The sequence below is a fragment of the Streptopelia decaocto genome (assembly GCF_964273445.1).
Source record: "Streptopelia decaocto genome assembly, chromosome: 2".
Lineage (NCBI taxonomy): Eukaryota > Metazoa > Chordata > Aves > Columbiformes > Columbidae > Streptopelia > Streptopelia decaocto.
The window spans coordinates 75,612,009-75,635,949 of NC_138655.1; the positions used below are offsets into that span (position 1 = coordinate 75,612,009).

Consider the following 23,941-nt stretch of genomic DNA (forward strand, 5'->3'; position numbering starts at 1 on the left):
AAAAAAGAAAACCTCAAAGGGACTGACCCTTCAGCCCACAACAAAGAACTGTTTCCTCTACATCTTCCTTGCTATAATCAAATACAGATGGGATTGCTGTTTGTTTGTCATTAAACTAAAACACATCTCCCAAACCAAATGCCATCACACATATGGAATGCCAGAAATTACTAAAACAGACTTTCAGTAACCATATATGCCAAGGAGCAATCTACATGGAATTTTAAACTAACCAGACTGTTTTGTGACTTTGATATGATGTATTAAAGCACCATTTGCAGCACTGTAACTTGTCTTTCCTCTTGCAGTCAGCCATAAGATGAGAAAATGACTAGACTCTTTGTCAGTTATTTGAGGAAGGATGTTGGACAGCAATCAAATTAACAGTTTTGCAGTCCATCCATTTACATACTCTTAGGACTGAACACACTTCAACCAGGAACAAAATTTATTCTCTTCTTTCTCCATATTTGATGATTCAGAACGAAATACAGAGAGAGAAAAAAAAAAAAGTATGTGTATGCATGTGCATATATCATAGGTTAATGAAACTAAGGCCAGGTCTTGTGCATGTGTGTATGCTCAGAACAGCTGACATGAGTTTCCATAATGCATCCACAGATCAAACTCAGCTGTACTGCAAGTTCATGTGACACAGTACACATAAATAATAAAAAAAAAAAAATTAGATTTTTGGAACTTCACTCTCATTAAAGTACCTCAATTAAAGCAGCCAAATCTCCAGAAGTGCTCAGTAGTAAGTGGATTACATTTTTTGCAGGCACTGTTGGATGCTGAGAACTTTCAGACAAGGCAAATCAGAGACATAGCATGATCACTTTCGCCATCTGGTGCAACAGCTATTGGCTTAAGACTAAATAATAATTATAGCAACAGAAGTCAAAACTACAATGCTTGCATAAACACAGGCTAAAACAGTGACACTGCCGCTGTCTGATACAGGATTCTATTACCTTAGCACCACACTCAGGCTGAAGAAAGCTGCCAATCCCTGTGGACGTACCTGGAATCATCATTTCATGCAGGAACAGACCTCCTTCCACAGGCTGTTTGCCAGTCTAAGGACCACCTGTAATTCATAGGTAACTCATAATCTTGAAATGAGAAGGGCATCAAGCAACTGAAAACTAAGGAGCCAACAAGAAATATCCAAAGGCTCTTCTTCTGGATAAAACTTGTCCGTCAGTAGATAGAGAGCATCTTTTTGTTTAATTTCATTGGAAAGGAATCCAAAGCCTGTGACCCAAGGTTTCTTCAAAATGCAAGATAAAACAGTACTAATCAAGAGATTTGCTTCAGCTAAGCAGCCCAGGACTATAACAGTAATGGAGATGCAAGCCCTCCCAGAGGGCTTTCCATGACAAATGGCTTCCCCCAAAGCCAAGAGCAGTAGTTCAAATCTTTGTTCAGGTCAGGCTGGTAACTACCAGATCCTCTCACCTTGCATCTTATTTTACTGTGTTTAAAAATACACACATGTCCCCTCGGCTCCACAACCCGCACGACCTGCATACTCTGATACTCCAGTGAGCATATGAGTTGCTCCCTGTTACAGCCAGCAGATGTACAAACCAACCCCAGAAGGAGAAAGGAAAGCAATTTCAGCTGCCCAGCTCCCACACTGGCCTGAAGAACAAGCGACCAGCAAGGTCAGACAGTCTGGTGGGACTCTCACATTCCCTCCTACCTAAAGCAGAGCTGGACAAGCGATGGCGCAGTGTGCTCCTGTCAGCTGTCCCACAGCTAGTGGGACAGCACCGCCTCACACCAAGGTGACATCTACAGCTGACCAACCAAAATGTTTTCAGTGACACACAAAGGAGAATCCTTCAGGTAATGCAGTGCAAGGCAATCAGACAAGAGAGTTTTGGGAATCTGAATAATTACATTTTCCTATCACTTGTTTCTTACCACATTGTCCTTATAAAATACTAAGGAAACATAAAAAGCATGCAAGAGTTTATTTCTACTCAATTTCTCTTTTCCACCATTTTCTTTAATTCTCCCCCTACCATGTTGCTATCTTTTCCTCTCCTCACTCCTCGCTCCTTTGCCCTATGCCCAAGCCCCTCCTGCCTGTGCTCTGCACCAGCAGAGCTGCTGGAGCTGGTAGGATGGCACTGCCAACTATAATGTTAAGGCCACCTGACACCTCGCATGATAAGATCCTGTTTTCAACCACCTGGACTGCAGCTGCTCATGGCAACTGCAGACTGAACAGTTTGGGGAACTTTCAGCTGAACAGTTCAATCAGTGTCTGGACCAAGGTTATGGAAAATACAGGGACTTGCTCATGCAATACCATTGTGAAGAATATTCTCTGAGACACTCAACTGCCTTTGGCAACAGGGGAAGGACAGGACACCAAGCGTCTTCCTATTGCTGTTGTGAATTCCCTCTAAATTTGCTATATAGTCAACCAAGCTGGCTGAGCTAAGCAAAGAAGCTTACTGCCTCTGGAATGGATGGACATGCTTCCCCTTCCCTCTTGCTTTGCCCACCCCTCATTTCACTGTGATGCTTCACAAGCCAGTTTACCCCTCCGAGCAACAGAAAACTGTTCTCATTTTTGCATGAGTCAAGCCACCAGCCAAGCAAGTCGGTTCAATAGAGGATGACCCAGCATACCGACAGAACTAGGACTGCCCTTCCAGTGGCAACAAGCACACAGATAAATCTTGAGAGCATCCCATCAGGCTGCATCTTGAGTCAGGCTGGAGAAGGAAAAACAAAATCTATTTCCATATAATTACTAGACACCACCTAGAGCCAAACATCTGCAATGCTATCCGACTTCAGTATGTTTATGTAAAGGTAAATGTTGGCCAACGCAATAATTTTACAATTGTGCTATTTCATTTTCCCTCTGTTCTGGAGCACAGGCCAGAGATCAGAATCTTCCATATTAGTCAAAGTTTTATAGGGTTAAACTTTGGCACCTATGACTGAATGGTGACTGAGAGTTATTAAACCAATACTATCATGCAGTTCTCTAGTAAACACAAAGAAAAATTACTATCATTTAAAGCGCTTTCTGTTTGGAGTATTATGAATAAATTTTAAATGGAAATGAGAAAACAGAAAATCTATTGATATTCTTCACAGAGACTTTCCACCATTTGTTAGTCACATATTTTGACATCTTTTATTGAATAAGTGTGTTAAGTGATGGGAGAGCAAATGCAGCTTATCTCCTTTACATACTACTGTTATGGTGCACTATTAATAGGAAGCAAGTCACCTCCACTCTATGATGGTTCAGGAGAAAAAAAAGCAACATCAAGCTCAGGCCAAGCATTTCAGTCACATAAGTAACTTGTCTAGCAATCTCCATAGTCCTGGCCACTCTCCAGTCCTTGCACTACAAGCTGATCCCTCATCATCTGCTCGTGAAAACAAAAATGTCCAGAGTGATCTTGAGTGGTATCTATCATGTCGACATTTTTCCCCTGTCAGCACAACACTTTCACTCCACAGAGTGGAATAAATTCTTTCCTGGCCAAACTCTGGCTCCTTTGGAAAAGCTGTCATCCACCAGGTGTACAGCCCAGCTCTTGGAATAGCCTGTCCAAACTGACTGAGACATTTTGCTTTTATGGATCAGCCCTTCTGACACTGTGAGCCCCAGCTGGGTCACCTATCAAAAAGTGAAAGGGTATGAGCTTACTGCTGCTTCAGAAAATAAAAAGTATAACCATTAAATGCCACATTGAATTTCTGAAAGTTTCCAGATCCTTCTAGCTGAATTATCCTGGATCATAAAGGCAGTATGTTTGAAGAACAGCAGCGTATTTTATTTCAGCGAAGGTCTATGCTTTCTCCACTTACCTCTCTCTTTAGGCCAAAGCCAAATGCTATGAGAAAAATACATATATTATAAATCACGTGTTTCAACACCAACAGTTGGCCAGTCTGCTTATCGGTGGATGCTGCAGAACACGCTCCCTCAGATGATAACCGGAGTTCAAGTGACACCACAGATTCAGCTGCACTGGGGATGAAACTAAGAGAGGACTGAGAGTGGGAAGGAGAGATAAGACAGGGCTATCAATAGAGTCAGAAAAAAAAAGAAGTATGAAAACAATGTAGTCAATAAGTTTTTTTGTGGCTTTTTTTTAACCTTACCAAGATTAAGATTATTTAAAAAAAAATAAAAAAATCAATCAGTCTGGATGACAAAGAACATTACCTGGCACCAGGAAAACATTCTTCTGGCATGGAATGAATATTCATGTTCATTCTGCAGACACTCCAAAACCCTCCTTAAAACATTCTCTAAAGTTATGTGTGATTTTCCATCCTGATAAGTTAGTTTCCTGTCACTGTTCTTTAAAACAATCCTTAATTGCCTACTCTTTCTTTTCACATTTTCCTTTGCCTTCATTTAGTACTCACATAATCATCAACTGCATACATTTTGTATGATAGTATCACATACAATTTCTGTCATATCTGTATTGTCCTTTACTCCTTGCAATACTTAAAATTTTGTACAAAATAATAATAATAGTAATAATAATAAATATTTAAATAAATTCGTAAATTTTGAAGCTTCTTTTAGAGCTTAGAGAGGAAACCAGAGGCTGCACAAATGTAAGCTACATGTCTTGAACAAAAATTCAGATTGCTTTTTGATCAAAATCTGACACAGACTGAGTCTTTTGAAAGTAAATACAAATTTGAGATGTCATTGAAAGACTTAGCAAATCCAAGTCTGCGATAGCAAGGCCCATTTCAATCCAGCCTCAAACTTGGCAAAATGTGTGCCAGAGGTACGCGTGAGGACAAGCCCTTGACAGACAGATGGGAAGGAGCATCCCGCCTGCAACTGCCAATTTCTGATTAAATCTTCCAGATCAGACTGAGGAGCTGGCCTGGCAGTTATTAAAAACAATAGATGAAGAATAGTAACACAGCCCTGTGTCAATCATCCATTAAAATATCAGATAAAGAATACTGGGCAATGTGGTCCTCTGAATTGGGGAAGAGTACATAATCCCACCTTCTGGGGGGCAGGCAAAACGTACTCCCCTGCTGCTTCCTCTCTTCCCCGCCCATAAAATGTGTTCTATAATCTCCATTAAAAGAGAGATACCAAGTTCTACAGGTCTGCAACAGATGGCAACACTCATTACATTTAAGCTACAGTTTAAAAAAAAAAAATCAAATTCTGAAAGATAACTCTGTCACCCACAAGAACTTTTAAAGAAGTTTCAATCCAAAACTGTTTAACTTCAGTTATAAAGAAGCAGCAGAGTCAGGATCACTGAAAACTTGGTCTTGGTACTGCGACATACACAAAGGTTTGAAAAAATTAGTCACAAAGATGAATCAGAGGAAAATAATAGCGCGGGAAACAGTAATCCTTTATTTCCTTTTTTATTTCCTTCCCTTCTCATCCAGTCCCAATTAAAGCTGAAAAATCAAAATCCACAGTTTAACTTCTTCCTCAATGTGAAGAGCAGGAGAAAGTTACACATATAATTATCATGGTCAACATCAGACCTTCCAACCAAGTAGAACAAACTGCTAAATCTGAAACTCCTCCAGGTTCTTACACACACAGTTGTGAACCAAAGATAAGCAAGAGGCTGATCCTGCATACACATCAGCTCATTCTTCCTCCCACAACAACAACAGAAATTAAAAAGTTAAAAAGAATATGAAAATCTATAAATAAATAAATGGAGGCTTAAATAATTGAACTGTTAAATTTAGGTAACCAACTAAAATAACAATTAGATATCAACTTCTCAGGTAAGGATTTCTTTAAAATAAATAATAACAACAACAACAATAATAATACACCTTTCCAAATCAAAGTTAGAGGTACCAGGGTTGCAGACACTCACTCACAAAAAAAATTTTAGTTAATGAAACTCCCAGTCAACACCACCTTTGATAGACAAGAGACTCCTGTGGAATGAAAAGACAGAGCCCAGGAACTGCGATCACATCTGCGAATCCATCTATGTGCTGGAGCAGTCACAGGTCTTGACAGTGCCACCCACGGTAGGAGAAATGGGGCTGTAAATCACAGCCTTGCACATTTCAAAAAAGAAACTGCTACCAGGCTTTGGAGCAAGTGTTCAAAACCTACATTTTAATGGCTGACCAGGTCAAGCCCTTCAATCAAATTTCTACAAAAATTGAAATAAAGGTCTGGTGCTAAAAAGGAGCAGGTCACGCTTTAGTCTCGCAAGTGGAATCAGATTTCCTTGCTACAGATAACATTGTCCATTAATCTGTGGCTTTCAGTCCCAGCTAACAGACATGTAGAAATTACCAGAACTATCTAGAGGCACCTTTAGGAAAAAAAAGGCTTCTCTCCTCTATAGTTGTAAACACATGCTAGCTTTTCCAAATCATGAAGCAGCAGCCAAGGTTTCCAATTATGCAGAGAACACAGAACCTGCTTGACAGCAAGCAGGTCTGATTAATGCCTGCACCCTCCTTAACTTCATCACCCCTTCTTTCAAAATGATCGACCTTTAATTTCTGAAAAGGATCACTTCCAAGCTTCTGAAATGAGTAGAGAGATATTGTTGCTGACAGAAATAAATTCTGATTGTGTTCTCAGGAACATCACGACTCCCTTAGAGGGGAAAAAAAAAAAATAAATAAAAAGTCACCTTAGCTTCTGCTATCCTCTTTGAAGGGCCAAAGGATTCTGCTGGCCTGCCACCAGTTAAGTTTCTGCAACAAGTGGTCCCTTGCAGTAAACATGGAAACAGTTCAACCAAGCAACAGACCCAAAATTTTCTTGCAGGGCAGGAAAACCTGTTTGAACAATGAGCCCTGCAGAGCTCAAGCTGACGACAAGTACTTCAAATTCCTGCTTCCACTCCTTGTTACTCAGACACCACTGGTCTGTCACCTGATGCTTGGACTTGGTTGCGTTACATGCTCGAGCTCATCAGCCAGTGTTGGAAGCTGATAGAGTTTCACCCACCAGCCTGTTGCTGCTGCTCTAATCTTTTCCAGCATCTCCCATGTTGAGCCCTGCTTCTGTTTCACACTCCTCTACAGCTGGAGAGGCCATCTACGTGTAGGTTCTGACTTAGATAACGCTGAGGCTTATAGAGGAGAGAATGCTAGATTTGAGGCTTCCAGCCAGTGCTTGGGGACAGCACTGTCCCTTCACCTATACTAACTTCCCACAGGCACCTCCCTTGTTTTCTGGGTGCCTAGCTTGCAAGTAGGATGTGAGTTAAACTATCATGAAGCAGATATAAAACCTCTGGGTTAGATTTTCCAGTTTTAAAGTTAGCTACAACTTTTCTAACTTGCAAATTCTTGACTTTGGTTTTCTTCATACCTCATTTTTTAAGCGCTGCAGTAAGAAAAACATCAATTGAACACAAAAAAACCCACCATTATATGTTGTTAAAAGTTCCAAACAGCAAATGGGTTTGGGCAAGTAGGTAGAGGAGAAAAAGTGAACAGCCTTTAAGTTTCTAACCAATTCATCGCTTGCCAAAGAAACAAAAGGCGTATGTGACAAAGAGCATAGTTATGTCATCTTTCGCAGAATGGCTTATACCTCAGAATCTCCAAGCTGTCCAACAAACCCACGGGGAAAAAAAAAAAAAAAAGACTTGGAGAGACAGCAAAGTTGTGTTAACTTGAGTCTGGCACTGCTCTGAAAAGTTGCATTCCTCTCGGATGGGAGCTGGATCACAGCCAGCCAGCTTGAACTACAAACATTAACAGGCTTACTTCTGCCTTCAAGTGTTGTGTAGGCACGTTCAGAACATGATAATGAAATGCACAACAGAACACTAGGGAAGAAGTAGTACCTCGGTGCTTCTGATGATGCAAATTTTTTTTTTTGCTTATTTTGTGTGGTTTTTGGGGCTTGTTTTTGGTAAGAGTTTTTGGTGTTTTGTTCTTGTTGTTTGTTTTGGTTTTGTTTTGTTTTGTTTCTTTGATTTATTTTTTTTTTTAATACCAGAACACATTCAATGCAGCTGGTCCAAACAACATGGAAGCATGGTAGTGCTGGGAGCACCCTTAACAAACTGCCATCATCTTTCATGGTGTAGTAGCGTGAGTGAACAATTCAGATACTTTCGTGTAGAGTCATCTTTCTCTAGTTTTCTGGCCAGTTCAGATTAATTTGAAAGAGGGCTGAATTACACTAATACAATTAGCTCCAACTGACTTTATAGACAAATCAGAGTAAAAAAGATGATGGCCACTCTCTGTCCATATTCAGTATCACTTACTTCTTGGTCAGAGAAGGCCATTGGTGGATAATCCATGAGACATCCTCTTCTTCAAGGAGCTAAATACACTCCTTCTTTGGTAAATTCAGAGGCCAAAGGACTGTGACTGCAAGATAACCAATTCATCCAGAACAGTTACTTGCATAAGGATTGCAAAGTATGAAGTCACAGTAATGATTCAAGGAGAGGTAACTCCCAGAAATACAGTGCAGGAGACATTTGCAATGCACTTGAACAAGTCACACTATGTCAGGTAAGTCGTGTGATAATAAACAAACAAACAAACTGACACATATGGCAATACTAGGATTTAAATAGTCTAAGTTAACATCTACATAGTATCAAAACAACCTGAAATATATTTCATGGCTGAGGAATCAGTAATTTAGAAGTAAGCAACAGAGCCCCAAATTTCAGAACTGGAAGCATGGAACAAAAGATCAATGCCAAATAGTAAAGAAATTATTAACATATGTGGTAAACTCTATTAATGTAGCACAAACTGCTAAAACTGCAATATTATAATGAAGAACGAAGATGGTATTTGATATCAAACTAAATAAGAGCATCATTCATGCCTTCTAACCAAAAAAAAAGTCTATACTAGCTTATAATTTGTTTAGCAACAAATTAAGTTCTGTACTTCACAAACAAATAATTTATAATCAAAATATAAGTTAATAAGTGCACAAATCAATACTAAAACTCTGTTTATTAAAAAGCAGCCTTTGTCTCATAGATTTCACATGCCTGTACCCTGACGCTTGGGAGTATTTCCATATATGCTGAAAGAAATGGAAGCCAATGCTTGAGGCTGAGTAATACTCTTTTTCTAGCCCACTCAGAAGTAAAGAACAGCACCCTTCAAAGCTTTTGAGAAAAATAAAGGCTTCTCTTGACATCTTCCCTTGTCTACAGCTGAATATGAAAAGCAGACAACAACCCACTGGTCAGGGCAGAGTAGAGAGTTTGTCGACTCCCCGCTTTATCTGGTTTATTCCAAAGTCTTGAAACTAAGAAATAATTATTGTATATTCTTAGAAAAACTGAAAAAAAAAAAATGCTTGAGCATGTTTGTTTTATTCTGAAAGCCTATCTTCTACAATCCCAAGGCTGAAAATGTGTTTTCTATAAGGATACTATTCCAGCTGTAATTATGCTTGCAAGCATGAAAAAGGTCAGTGGACTTTTTGTCTCTACCTTAAAATATGGAAATTCAGTTAGCTTTGATGTCAGTTTCTCCTATACGCTTCTTTTACCAGTATCATTCACAGTTTCTAATGCAAAGCAGACGATAAAAGCACAATTTCAAATAGCACAAAATAGCTACGTGTCTCATTTCCACCATTGGCTCTTTACCAAAGCAGGGAATATTAATTCCACTCTAATTTTGGCACTTTTACACTGCAGTTCACAAAATTTACATGACTCAAAACAAAATTTAAAAAAATGCTTAAAGTGTTACTAGAAAGAGTCACTTCCTTTGTGTCAGGAAACTCACGCTGACATCTCTGCATAAGCCTGAAAGCCAAGACTTGGGCTCCCAGTGGGAAAGGGCTTCTATCACCAGCTCCTTCACTACACAACAGCTAACGGACAGTGGTTGCAACACTGAGGACATCTTGGCCAAGCTACCTTAGACACCCAGGAATACTGGACAGGGGGGACCTCCCCACACTTGATGCTGAAAGTTAAGCATTAAACTTAATATACCAGAATATTTAGGTTCCAGAACGATTTTACTGCTCCCTCTTGAAAACAGTGAGTTTTGTGCCAACTGTAGCACCACCAAACAAACAAACAAACCAACAATAACAAAACAAAAAAACATCACAACCTGCATACTGTTTTTATTGAAGAGTTCCCATCCAAGATATTGTGTCAATAAGAGTGAACATTGGAGACAACCCTAGTGCTATATTACACTAATACAAAAGTTGTACTTTTATTTGTGAAGCTACATCACATATAACTAACCTACAACAAAATAAGTCTGTCCAATTTATTAAATAATTTATCCCATTGTAGTTTTGATTAGAAGTTATTCTTTTTCCTTTAGTAGATAGAAATATCTTTTTTTTTTCCACATAAAGATTATAATGCTATCTTTGTTAGACATGTGAACTCAGGCCATCCAAAACCCCTTCCACAATTCCTTAAATTATTGACACACCATATACTTGTTTTAAGTACAAATATTGAAATTTAATACCGAGCACTAAAAATTCACATCTGAAGACGAAAAGTATAAAAGTCATGTAATAACTTAAGAGCATCTACACTCTATATTGGAAATGTAATGGACACAATAACCCAAATGGAGTCTGCAAAAGTAATTGCATATGCAAGTATTTCAGAATAAGACCAAAAGTATCGAAAACAAATAGAAGAGTAATGGATAAGTCTACAAAAAGAAAGATTTTTATCATTTCCAAATAGATCCTAAACTGACCACACTGTCTTTGTCTCACACAGCTGAGTGTATTTTATTGCAAGGCAACTCTTACTAGGCCATTATTCTTAAAAGTCACAGATTAGAGCTGTAAACATCAATTGGTCCTTCAAGTGGACTATTCCCAGAAAAAAATGTTCATCCTAGCACTTTGCTTTATCAGAACCTAGCTCACGTATTAACAAAGGTACTGTTTAAAAATTACCACTATAAGGTAGAACTCTGCAGAGACAGTAAAAATTGTTGATTTCAGGAATTTCCATGTCACAAGCCACAGCACAAGATTGCAAACAGCTTTTGCTACCACACCTAAGCCAGAAAAAAAGCAAAAACAAAGGACTAGGAACATTACAGAAATGAAGTCACAAAATATAGGTAGTTAGGATAGTTTAGTGATTTGTTAAGCTACAAGTTTGGGGGCATGATTTTTTCTTTTTAATATCCAGGCTTGGTTTTGCTCACACTATCTATTTTTCCCCAATGCTTTTCAGGAGTCCAGGTTTCAGCTTTTTTACTACCAACTTAGAAAAAAGCAAAATTAAAAAAAAAAAAAAAAAAAATACAACTTTGCTGCAAGCAGAAGAGATGGTGGCACTCCATAATTCAGAAGAGAAGCCAAGTATAATCAAAGGAAGCTGACACTTCAGAGGATTACATTACAGCCTCAGTCCAAAACCGTTAGAGTAATGAGGACATCTAGGAAGAAAAATGTACATGATTGATTATTTTTATTACCTTTTGTAAAGGCTGCTTGGTTCTGTTTAGCTTCCATTGCCATGGTCTCTATAGACAAAAGCTCCAATGCAGAGCATCTATGAGAATGAACCTGTAGCTCCAAGGAGAACGTGTTTCCCTTACTGCAGTATCCTATTCCTGCAGCTATCACAATGCATTCCCACAGCACAGCCACAGGGTCTCACCCTTCTGGGGAGCCTCCACCAGAAGCACAGCTGAAGCAGACCCTGCAGTGTGCAGGAGGCACCAGGGCTAGCAGAGGGAGACCTGTCCACCCCACATCCCCTGAGAGCCTGGCTGCTCACACCCTGCAATGAAAATTTTACTAGGAAAGCTCAGAGCCGACATAAAACAGCAACTGTGTGTCTGCAAGTGAGGAGTAAATACTCTGTCCAAAGCCGTCTGTCTATGAATGTCTGCATGGACCAAGCCTCAGTCTGTTGTGATTAGTTGGCATCACCATTTGCTGATTGCCTACTGAAAACACTGGTGGTTGGAAGCCCAGCTTTGTATCACCAAATCCATCAGCAGAACTAGGCACCAGTATTGACAGTTACAGCAGAAAATGGAACAGATCAATAACCAAGTTTCAGCCACCAATTATGGGAAGAAAAAAAAAAAAAAAAGAAAAAAAGAAAAACTATGAACTTTAAAGATAAATTCACAGCAAACTATTTGCAGCTGAGTAATCCAACACTAACTACAATCACTAGAGTGGGAAAAAGAAATATGAAATAAAAATATCATACAGGCTAAATAAGATTTCTTCACTTCCTTTGTTTTATTAGGAAAAGTATTCTACAACTTAAATATGATTTATGCTCTGTCCTCATCATGATCTACTGGATGCTCATGCAAAAGAGAGGTTTCATCTAGAGCCACACTCTTTTAATAGCATCTGCAGTTTATGTTCCAGGAGAAGTGCCAGTAGCTGATGATCCTCCTGTTATTGATTCTCCCTAAATGGGATGAAAACTCATTTTTCTGGTATTGACACACATAACCCCTGCCTAGTTTATTACAAATATATAAGTATATGAATAGCTTGGATAATGGAAGGCATGTAACAGGATCAGGACCATCAAATGGCCGAACATGAAAGCCACTTTTGGCACAGTGATTTTACAAGCAACCCTTGCCATGTAGATGGCTCAAAATCCTATGGCTACAAGAATTCTGAAGGGATGTATTTGCACATGGAACAGCTCTGTTAGCTTGGATTGTCTTTTCATCACAAAGTAACTTTCTGTATCTAAAGAAAAGGAAATGGGTAATACAATGTATGTACAGATGAAACATGAGGCTAGTGGGCAAAAAAAAGTGGCCCATCATGATCACTCTTCCAGTTGTGCTTTTTTTCCACCATTTTGTTATCAACTGTAAGAATGATCAGATCAGATGACAAGCCAGGATATGTTCAAGGAGTTCAAAACTCATGAATTCTGCTCAGAAGTGGGCAGCACCCCACAGGTACTTAGTCCAAGATACCAGGGGCGAGTACATTTCCTCTCATTTAGAACCATGGGCCACAAAGTTAAACAGATTAGAAGCTCACAAAGAATTGAATAGGATGATTTTCAGAGGTGTGAGATCTCTTAGGTGGCAAATTAAAGTCAAAGGGTGTCTCATCTCAGTAGGTGGAAAAGTTGAGACAGCAGGAAACATCTCCCCACCTGATAGTAAAGTGAGAACTCTAAATCCATGTAATATTTCCCATCCCCAGTAACACTGCTGAAAGAAAAAAGTCTCATCTTTTAAGATCATAGTTAACTTCATCCAAGAGGTATTTAACAGAAACTTTAGAAGTTCTATTCTCTCACTATACACCAACTTTTTTTTTTTTTTAACATACTCCAGAGGAATTGATACTAACCTAGGAGTCCCATTTTGCATAGCTGTTAAAAAGCATACACAGTTCATCTCTCTCCTTTTCATTATTGTTAGACTTCTAATTCAAGAATATCTTTATCTTACCCCAGTACCAATCTGATTAATGGATGCAAACCTTTCAATTACAAAGTAAATTTTCACTGCTCCATAAAACTGGTTAAGTCTGTCATATCATTGCCCACAGATAACATCAAATGTGTGTTCAGTACAGAACCAATTATTTTTGACCGACAAATGAGGCATTCTGTCTTCCTTTGGGTGTTTGGGTTTGGTTTTGCTTTTTTGTTGGTTTTTGTTTTGTTTTTTTTTTAATACTTGCCAAGTCCTTTTAGCTGAGTTTTTTTCACTGCAAGAACAGTGAAAAGTGAATGGTGAAACAGCACTACTAATCTCAGGTTTTCAATATGCTAGTCTTGGGTTAATTCTCTATGGGTTATTTCAAGACCATAAAGTTTATAATGTTAAGATACTCCATTAAAAGCACTAGAAGAGGCTAAATGCAAACAAACATGGTTCAAACAGGGATGGCTGACCAGACTATCTACACCAGTTTCAACCAACCCACACTCAGTGATTCTGTAATGGTAATGACAAATACACAGCACCCACCTGGGTCACAGTGAGCAACCAAAGCAGCACTGGGAAATACTGACAATAGAGAGGGGAAGCGTAGTCACTGCCCAAAGCTCTTTCTCTCTGTATTTAAATGCTTGTCTAAAAGGCCAATTTATAAATAGCAGGATAGCCTGGAGAAACTATTTTTGTTCTCTGTTCTGTTAAGCTGGTTTGTAATAGAGCTGGAACCATCAGCTTTGAATAAGTAATGCACTCTCTGCAGTGTCTATGGGCAAGTGGCTACATTTACTTCAAACGCACTGTTAAAACACAAACGTCCATGAGTTATTTGGCAAACAGAATACATTTTCTTTCACTACTGGATATGAAATGTCAGAAAAGAACCCATGGAGCCAAAACAATTAAAACAAATTAAAAAAAAAAAAAAACAAAAAACAAAAAAAAAAACTACTAATGCCATCAAGAGCATAAAAATCTAAAGATAAACCCAGATTATATGATCACATACCAGAGTTAAAGCAGATACATTTCCAGATAGTCCTTTTTCCAAAAAGCCACTCATGCAAAAACAAATTCTCCTTTTTATTTATTTTCTTTTTCTTCATAATATATGTCTCTGTCTGGGGAAGTAGAAATTCTTAAAGACACAGATGTTTGTGATTGCACACTAGCAGCCTGCTGGAAACCATTAATGGTGTAGAGAGTAATGTTATTCAATCATCTACAAGTCACTTTTCGAAACTGTTGCCCTCAGTCAAACTGGTGATTAACAGCATCCAGCAATAACACAGATTACCCCCTGCCCATGCAAGCTCTTTGATTTTAATGTAGTTAAGCTACTGAAGTAAACAAACCAATTTGGGTGTTCAACTAGCTCTTTGTCTCATGAAAAATTATTTGTCTAGACTAGCTGTAAAAGAATATTGCTTATGTCCCTAAATTCTGTTTGTCATTCTGTAATCATAGCAGCAATTACATTTGCAAAAAGTTAAGAAATTAAAAGTGGCAGAAAATGGTCAACCTTTCATTAGGGACTTTCATTCAGAACTTTTGTGTGTAACGAAATTAATATTTTCTAATCACCACGGTACAGCAAACATGCTTCTGTATGTTTCAAAGAGGGCAGCAGCAACCACAGTCACCAAGCAAAAGTCTCAGCAAGCATTTGCAAATTTGGTGTCCAAAACTAAGCAGTACTCTACACCTCCCAACTAGAACTTCTGCTAACTGCAAGCCCAGCATCCCTCGAGAAGATCTTCTGCACTCTGGTGTCAGGGTATGCTTGGCGTTTCATGTCAGGGCAAGTACAACCAAAATGATTAGGTGTAACCAAAGTGATCAGTGTGAATACAGCGAGTTGAATTATCAGAGCTGAGGCATTTTGTTTCTCTATTTAAATGCCAGGTGCCCCATAATGATTTGAGTTTGGTGTACTTTCAGTAGAAAACTTGAACGCACGATTCCCATGAGCAAGGATATAGTACCTTTGTGCCCCACATAGGTTCAGTGATGGAGACAAGTACCACGGAAGTCACAGGGAGATATCAGGTGGCTCCTACTCGGAGACGTGCTTCATAGCTCATGGCAAACCTCTGACCATGGAGAACCAGAGGGAGTATCAGCGTGGGCATGCCCTGATGATCCCTTTAATTCTTTTTAAAGTGATGCAACAGGACTGTGCTTCAGAGCTATTTACCAAGGTATTACCACTGTCTCACTGCAGCATAGGCTGCAAGACAGCGCCCTGCACCTGTGCAGTGCCACACCGCAACCTCAGGTGCCACTTGCAGCATGTCTCCATCACCTGCCCGGTGTATCTCACAGCATTATCATCATTTATTTCTATCATTATTACAGAGTACTGAAATAAAAGAGACAAAAAAGTCAGAAGTCATAATGCAAAGCAGAGCTGACAGCATGCCATCCTTGGTTTTAGAAAATGTCACCAGCCATGTATTTTACAAGACATCAAAGATTGCTTTCAAAACTTCGGACAGTTATCCTAGTCTCATTTTTCGTCACATTCCTCCCGACAAATTAATACCAGCCTTCCGCATGTTATGACCGAGAACAACGTTATCTGTTTCCCACACATCCTGATCAGCCTCTTTCCTCTGAACTCACTCCAAACCCATCTCCTAACACCATAGCACTTCATGAGCACTCATCTCAACCCACCTTTCATCTTTCTCACACAAATTTTTAGCAACTATTCTACATGTACCCACAGTATTGTAACCGGATAGAAACTGCAGAAAACCTGCTTAAATTCAGCAAAACGCAATAGAAGGCAGGGAGGATTATTTTTCTTTGGCAGCATAATGCAATCAGCATCCAGAAAGTATACATATAAATACAGTTTCCGGATCAATACAGAATAATACAATCCACATATAAAGATCTGATGAGCATTTTAATCTCCCAGTGTCTGCTGACACAGGACATCAAAGTAGAAGATGTTGTCCTCTGTACATTTACTGAGGAGGGATGATCTATGAAACCAAAAGCATATAAAGGTGAAAAAAAACAAAACAAAACAAAAGCTTAGAACATAGAGCCAATATTTTGTTTTGTTTATCAATACCTAACTTAAAGGGAATAAAAACAAAGGACTCAGTCCTCTCATCCCCAAAACAAATTTAATCTGTACCAAAAAGGCCAAAGGTTTGTTCCAGATGATACTATTAAACAGTTTAAGAAAGCAGCTTTTCATCACCAGCCTCAAGTTTCACAACCTGTACTCTGAAACAAAGGAGAACTTACCATCCCCAGACTGTAAAAGTCAATACGAAATAATTGTAACGATCTACATCTCTTTTTAACTTACTTCTCTCTAATCTATCAATTTACCAACTCCCTCCCTGTATGTAACAGGCAAAGAAACTTGCAGGTTTCTAAGGAAAAATAATATTTCCGGCAACATGTATCTGTATGTTGTTTTGGTTCCACATACAAAGTGAAATATAAGGAAGTTAAATTGACTCACTAATGTATTACAAAAAGAGTTTACATTTTTACACTATGCTTCTTTTTTAGCTTTTGTGTCCTGCTCTCCGGTTTATTAAAAGGAGTCTTTGCTTTTCAATTTTAATTATCTACTCTTTACCTTTTCTTCATTTCTTAGTATGACAGGATATTATCCCCCTTTATGGGGAATGTTTTTTGACAAATAGGACCACTACTTTAAAGCTGCATTTAATTCTTCTTACTTCCTCACCCTGAAGCAGTTTGCCATTGAGCACCTACTCTTTTGAAGGGCGTTCGTACATAAATCAAATTTCAAGAATCAAAACCAGACCATTAACTGTTACCATAAAACCTGAATTTCACCATGCAATGAAGCTATAGATATTGAAATCTAAAAATCTGAAGTCAGCATTAATGGATTTCTGTGTCACTTCCATTACAACTTTCTTATTCGACCTCAGTAAAATGTCTCTTGGTTTAACACAAAGGACAAAGCAGAAGAGGCACACAGAGTTTTTAGCAGAGATTCCTTTGTTTAAGCTGTTCTTACCGCTAGCGGATGCAGCTTCTTATAGCTTCATCTTGATTGATGTTTTCTCAGATAAAAATCTTCTCCAGTCTGTTACCTGTCCACAAAAGTTAAGAAATTTCATTGTTTTCAATAATGTGTTGTGGAAAGTGGCTAACAGTGATCTGACAGCATCAAGATAACGGAAGAGTGTTTAGAAGTCAATAAGTGTTGTTAATGATTTGTATGTCTGATAGTTAAATTCCAATTTTAGCTTCCTAACAGAGTCAGGAGATGGCAAAGAACTCAGTAAGGCAGCAGATAAAGTAAAAAAGCATCCTACTGCTCAGTCAATAACACCCTGAAATTATAAAAGCAGAAAGACATGTTGTTTTCTGAACAGTCCAGGTGTTAATCATACAAGAAAATAGCTTAAAGCATAGCTTGCTCTTAACTTCTCCACGATTTTTCTTTTTTAAATAAAAGCTTCCTTTTCTCCCAGCAGTGTTTACATTTAGCTAAGGCAGCCAGTTCTTACAACATCTTGCATTTTCAAATGTCATTCAAGCTGTTTATCAATCTGTCCTCAAATGTCACATCAGAAAGAACTAGTCGTGTTTTCTACTTCTTATGTGAGGCTACAGTTGTCAATTAAACAAGCAAGATGGAGGATTTTTTCTCATATATAAAGAAACCTTCCCTAAAATTAGTGTTAAAACTAACAACAATATGGGAATAATTTCTTTCTGTGAAGTTTAAATCCTTTTTATGAAAAGAGATGGACCATCCGAGCCACAGATGTGGTTGGTTCACAGAGATGAATCATGAACACTTCACTACTGCAGGGCACTTGTACTGAGAAGCAAAGGACCTAAGGGGTAGAGGAAAGAGAGAGTCCAGAAACAAGCTCTGTCTTCAGGAGTTTTCACCAGCCCTCCAGCTAGGCCAGCACAATAGCTGTTTTTGAAACAGGCATTAAATTGCTTATTTTCTAGGAGCGGAGGCGGGGGGGGAAAGTGGTGTTGTTTTGAGGTTTTTTGTCATTGTTGATTTTTTTTGTAAACAAGCCTTAGAAAACCATCAGAACTTTCTAAAAAAGAAATATTGAAGAAACCAAAACTCATCTGAATTCTCCTATTTTAAATGTGTTTTTCATCTATTTACATTACTGTCCACATAAACCCTAGAACACCATCAGGATTTCTTTCTTTATCAAAGTATTAGTAGTTTTTAAGTGCTTACTTTAAAAAAAAAAAAAAAGTTCACTGAACTTGGATATAACTGACCTATTCACCTATATAGCACCTTTCATTGAAGCAGTGTGAACTGCCTTACAAAAGGTTGTACAAAGCATGTACAAATTAATTTCTCCCTAGACAGAAGGGCATTATAGTCCTGATTTTTTTTAAATCTATTATACGTTATTTCTTTATTTATATGTCTTTATTATAGGTATCATGCTAAGATAATAACTATAACTTCACTAGATCCCAAGACACAGTATGCAGCTTTCTCAAAATTCATCCTGTACTTTATACTTTCTTAGAACGTTCTTTTTGGTGCTAGCATTTACTACTTTCCTGCAGGTGAAGAAAAAGAAACACACACACATACCTTACTACAGGCATGTTAAGGTCAGGTTCATTTCAGTGGGCAAAAGCTTACTTTTCTTCCTTAAACCACTTATTTAGTATTCCAAAATAGCTAAGATGTATAACTAAAATAAAAATCCAAACATGCTTAGGCCACTGGATTTAGGTTTACTGAGAAGCAGTACTTCAATTTCCATAAAGACACAAAACATTCGAAAAATTACTATTTCATAGATGAAGAGGAACTAAGAAATTTGTTATAGCTCATCCCTTTAACATGGGGTGGAAAGGGTAAGCTACTGTACAGGTGCTGGCTACCATTACACTTCCAAATCACTTCCCCTTCCCTGAGGGCTGCTTCCTGAAGGCAGAAAAGAGAGAAAATAGAACACTTCCATGAAGACCCACCTTCTTAAAAACTGTCTCATAACATCAGGAGAGAGAACAAATGCGATCACTTAAAAATATCTTTACTAAAGGTTTCACGTGTGTTTTTTTCCCCCCTTCAGCTATCAAAGCACAAGTGCATCTCGAATCCCATCACTATTTTGAAGCTTGACACTAACCTGCTATGGCAAATAAACAGAAAAAACCTCTGTCATGAATCTTTGGACAAATTACAATTCCATCTTACCCACTGTACCTGTTTTATCACCAATTCTGTATGTGTGAATAGCTTTCTCTTTGCTGTAGCAGTGAATGTTATATCTAAAAACTCAAGCTCTTAATACCAGCACTACCTAATCTCTTAGAAGTGATACTAAATGAAAATACTAGACATCATTTTAATTAAGGATGAAGAAATTTTTTGTCCCCCAAGAAGCTGTTAAAATGCTCACAATTATCCAATATGACAAAGAATTATAAGCATCCATGCTTTTAAAAAAGTGTGAGCAAAACAATAAAGACCTGCAGACAAATCTGAAAACATGGAATGGAAGTCTCTCACCTTTTTCAAAGATCATGTTTTTAAGAGCCAGAAACCAGTCTCTTCAGTGATAATCTCCAAAAAATTTATTAATATACTCTGAATTTTAAAAAATTATGGCCATGTATAATTAAAATATAACAAATAAAGAACACATTCATTTTTTCCCTAGATGTTTGTCCTCTAAGAGAATATTTACATCTACACACAGTTCTGTTTTCTCTCTCACATCCCTCTCCACACACACACACACACACACAGACATATATATTGAGAGCACATGACAAAGTGAGAGAAACACATGCTCTTTTTTACCACTCTCTGTAAACAAAAACAAGAAGTAACACCTAGACTCAATAAATAAGTCATAAGAGAATCCTATCTTATTCCTACAGGTCATTCCAAGGGGTTTTAAAGACACCTCCTGCACACAGTCCTTAAAAAGCCTGTGTCCCTCTACTTTTAAAGAAAAGGGCAGCGGGGTGCAGGATAATGGAAAGTAAAAGTCAATACAGTCTTTCCTCATATGACTAATCAGAACCTACTGTAACTTGCATAAGTATTCAAGCAATTAATCAAACCATAATAGCCAAGTTCTGTTTTCCCTCAAGCTTCACATTCCCCTTATACAGGGGACAGCACTTTTCCTCAAGCTTATTTGGCCAAACTCTACTGGAATACTACATGTAAAACAGTGTAATGTGAAATAAATTACCCTCAATCCCACCAACTGACCATGTGTTTATATATTATATATAATCAGAAATAAGTCAGGATCTACTTATACTCCCAGCTGAAGTCAGCTGGAACTGTGCCACTGACTTCCATTCACATAGGGCCATGTTAAACATTTCTGGCCAAGACATTGTTTTAATACCTGTGAAACACATTGCACATTTTGATGCCATATGAGGAACAACAGTAATAACAGTAAGTGAGCCTTGCATAGAACTAAAATGTATTTAAAATAAATATGTTAAGACCAGCTTGAATAACAGAGGGTGCTGAATACTATTTAGTGCCTTTGACCACCTACAGTATCATACCCAAGATACAACGCTAATTTTAGATTTCTGGAAGAATGCCACAATAGCATATGTTATTTTTGCTAAGTTCTGACATGTCCTTCCAATAGCACATCTCCACTTCTAAAGTGGTACTGTAAGGCTATTAAAGCTTCCCGTTACAACTTGGCTCAAAATTGCATACTACTACAAAGTTCTTTCACAAAACTCTTCTTCATATTCTGATTGACTTTACACAATAGAACCTATTAATAAAACCAAAATAAATACCTGGACACAGTATAATTAGAAGAGGTCAGCTGTGGTGTATATTAGCCTTCAGTCCTCCTCTAAAGTCTTTCTCATCAAAACCCAAAATAACAGTATTTTACATATATGATTGCAACTTTCAGTTCAATGCACAGAAAAATAATTCAGAAATAGCCTTCATTTTCTAGACTATTCCAGGCATCTAGACTATACTGACCACACCTGCCTCTGTCTTACTAAGTGGCAAAATAGAATAAAAAGTGTAACATACAAACATAGTAATAAACATATTATTATATTCCACATAATAACATAGATGTCGAGGACCATGATCATCAAGTCAACTTAGACCTGTAAGTCACTGAGTACAATGGACAATCGAATTTTACATAAGAGTTTATACTACAGATCTGCTGTTTAGTTTTCCCAAGGAGATATTTTTAACCAAAGTACAGGGTCAGCAAGTTTGGAATGAGCTTTAGCAATTGACCTTTCTGCTCACATGCACATCTTCCCTTACCTGCCACATTTCAACAGGTAGAATGAGACTGCTCTGAGAGCTGTCTTCCATCATGACAGATTTTAATACATTTTTAATCACAGAGATTTAAATGTGAGCATGGTATTTGGCATGCATCCTGAAGCAAACAATAAGATATATCTTCTGCCAAAATCTCCAATGAAGACAATCCCAATAGTTAGGGGGAAATGTCAGCCAGAAACAGTTACATGAAGCATAAAACCCCCCTGAGAAGGAAAAAAATCTTTATTTATTAAAGACAAATTTTTCATTCTAATACTTCTGATCTGTTTTTGTGGATTTTCTCAGGTATGCTTAATTAAACCCAGTCATCAACACCAACTTTGTTCAAAAGAGCAATTAATGAATATGGCACAGAAACAGCTTAGCCCTGGAGGAGTCTCTGACATTTGTTCATAGTGAAGGCTGCTCATTAATTGCTCCCTTTGTTCTAAGGTTCTTAATGATATTTTTGACACAACACAAGTCATTGTGACTTACTCCTCACAGCTAGCGACATCTGCACTACGTTAAGTTAATAAAACTACCTTTGAAAGATTTTCAAGGGGATATTTAAAGACACAGGGGAAAAAAGGTCTGGATGTGTGGAATAAAAAAGCTATATTGAAATTCTTACTAATATCTCCAAGTACACTTGGTATTACAGATAATTTAAGCAAACATTTTGTGTACCGTATTTGCCATAATTAATGGAACTCAGGTAGAAGTCCACCATGCTATTCCAGCCTATTTGAACTGTGCTCCCACACCAGACTGAGTCATAAGACTTCATAGGTTTTCTGATGATCATAAGTTCTCAGACAACCGAGAGGATTGGCTTTTTGATTGCTTTAGTAAAAAACATCATGACTTTTATTTGTTTGTTTGGGTTATTTTGTCATGGTTTTGGTTTTGGGGTTTTTTTGTGGTTTTTTGTATGTTTGTTTTGTTGTGTTTAAAAAAAAAGGGAAATAAGGTGGAGAATAAAGAGTCTGGCTCTGGGTTATGAAGGAACCACACTGAACCAAAGATCTCCCTAAGAGAGTTAAACCAGGGCTGTTGTAATTTCAACCTTACTTCTGGAACTCAAAAGAGATAAGCAAAGACATCCATAAATAAAAGCCTGCACTCAGTGTGCACTTTATAAGTTTGAAAAATTAACTTATCTCCATAACATGTCCATAGTATCATATCATCCATAGTAGAGTTTTACTGCAAAGCACACCATAATTCACAGAAGAAACATAAAGCAAATAACAAACAAGCTGCATGGAAAGTTCATACCTGGGGAACAGCTGAAGGCCCTGTAGATCCACAAACCTTCAGCACACAAATGAAAGAGTGTCCACCCTCAGAGCTGGTGACATTACTCCAATTATCCTGACCCAGTTTTTCAACTTGAGATTCAGTTTCTGTAATTCATGTTATATAGTAACCCCTTCTGCCTGCCAATTATTTACATTAACATAACCATCAAGTTTCACGCGGTTGTATGTGTGAGAAACTCTATGTTAAGCATTCCATTAGCTAATTGTATACCTCTAAGTACTAAAGTGCCACAGCAGCAAAAGATAATGTTAGCTGGAACCTTGTTTCTAGATGTAGTCCAAAAGGAGTCAGATCCCATAAAGAGCCAAGGCAAGCTGAAGAGGGTAATGCTGTGAGCCCAGGTGGGGTGCCAGGTGTGTAGTGGCAGAGAGAAGGAAGAAAGCTTTCACAATTTTGCAGTTGACCATATCCAGTCTCCTAGCTCCCACAACATTGTTCTCCTATGACACATGAGATCTGCTTTCCTCTGAAGCTTTCCATTCCCACTCATCCAAAACATCCTCTCCCACCTCTTATATCTACCAGCTGTTTCTCCCTTCTTGCCTGCTACCTCCCTCATTATGTTGACTCCTTGAATGAGGCATAAAAAAATAAATAAATAAAATAAAACCACCATCCCACACAATAGCAGCTGCTCTTCTCTACTGAGCTTCAGGACACGAAACACCAGGACAAAAAACAGACAGCCATGTGGATCACAGTAGGCTCCTGCCAGCCCAAGCACCCCTGCTTGCCCAGAGACCAGCAACTGCAGTATACACAGTCCAGGCTATGGGAATGCTGGAAAGGTGACCTATATGTCTTAGATGTGACAGAGGCAACATGACACTCAGCACACCTTCTCATGGCTAATTCAAGGCTGAGCTTGTGCAAGACTTGCTCACAGAAATAATTTTACCTGCTGAGATACCACCTTGGTTG

The 23,941-nt window shown here is 38.2% G+C and overlaps 1 protein-coding gene across 8 annotated transcripts in view; it reads right to left on the minus strand.

Moving 5' to 3' along the window:
• Positions 1-23,941, minus strand: part of SEMA5A (semaphorin 5A) — a 328,825-nt gene that overhangs the window by 294,619 nt on the left and 10,265 nt on the right. For all 8 annotated transcript variants that reach the window (XM_082045292.1, XM_082045298.1, XM_082045290.1 and 5 more), the window contains one exon: positions 17,420-17,495. The gene's annotated coding sequence lies outside the window, so the exon portion shown is untranslated. The remainder of the gene's footprint in view (positions 1-17,419; positions 17,496-23,941) is intronic.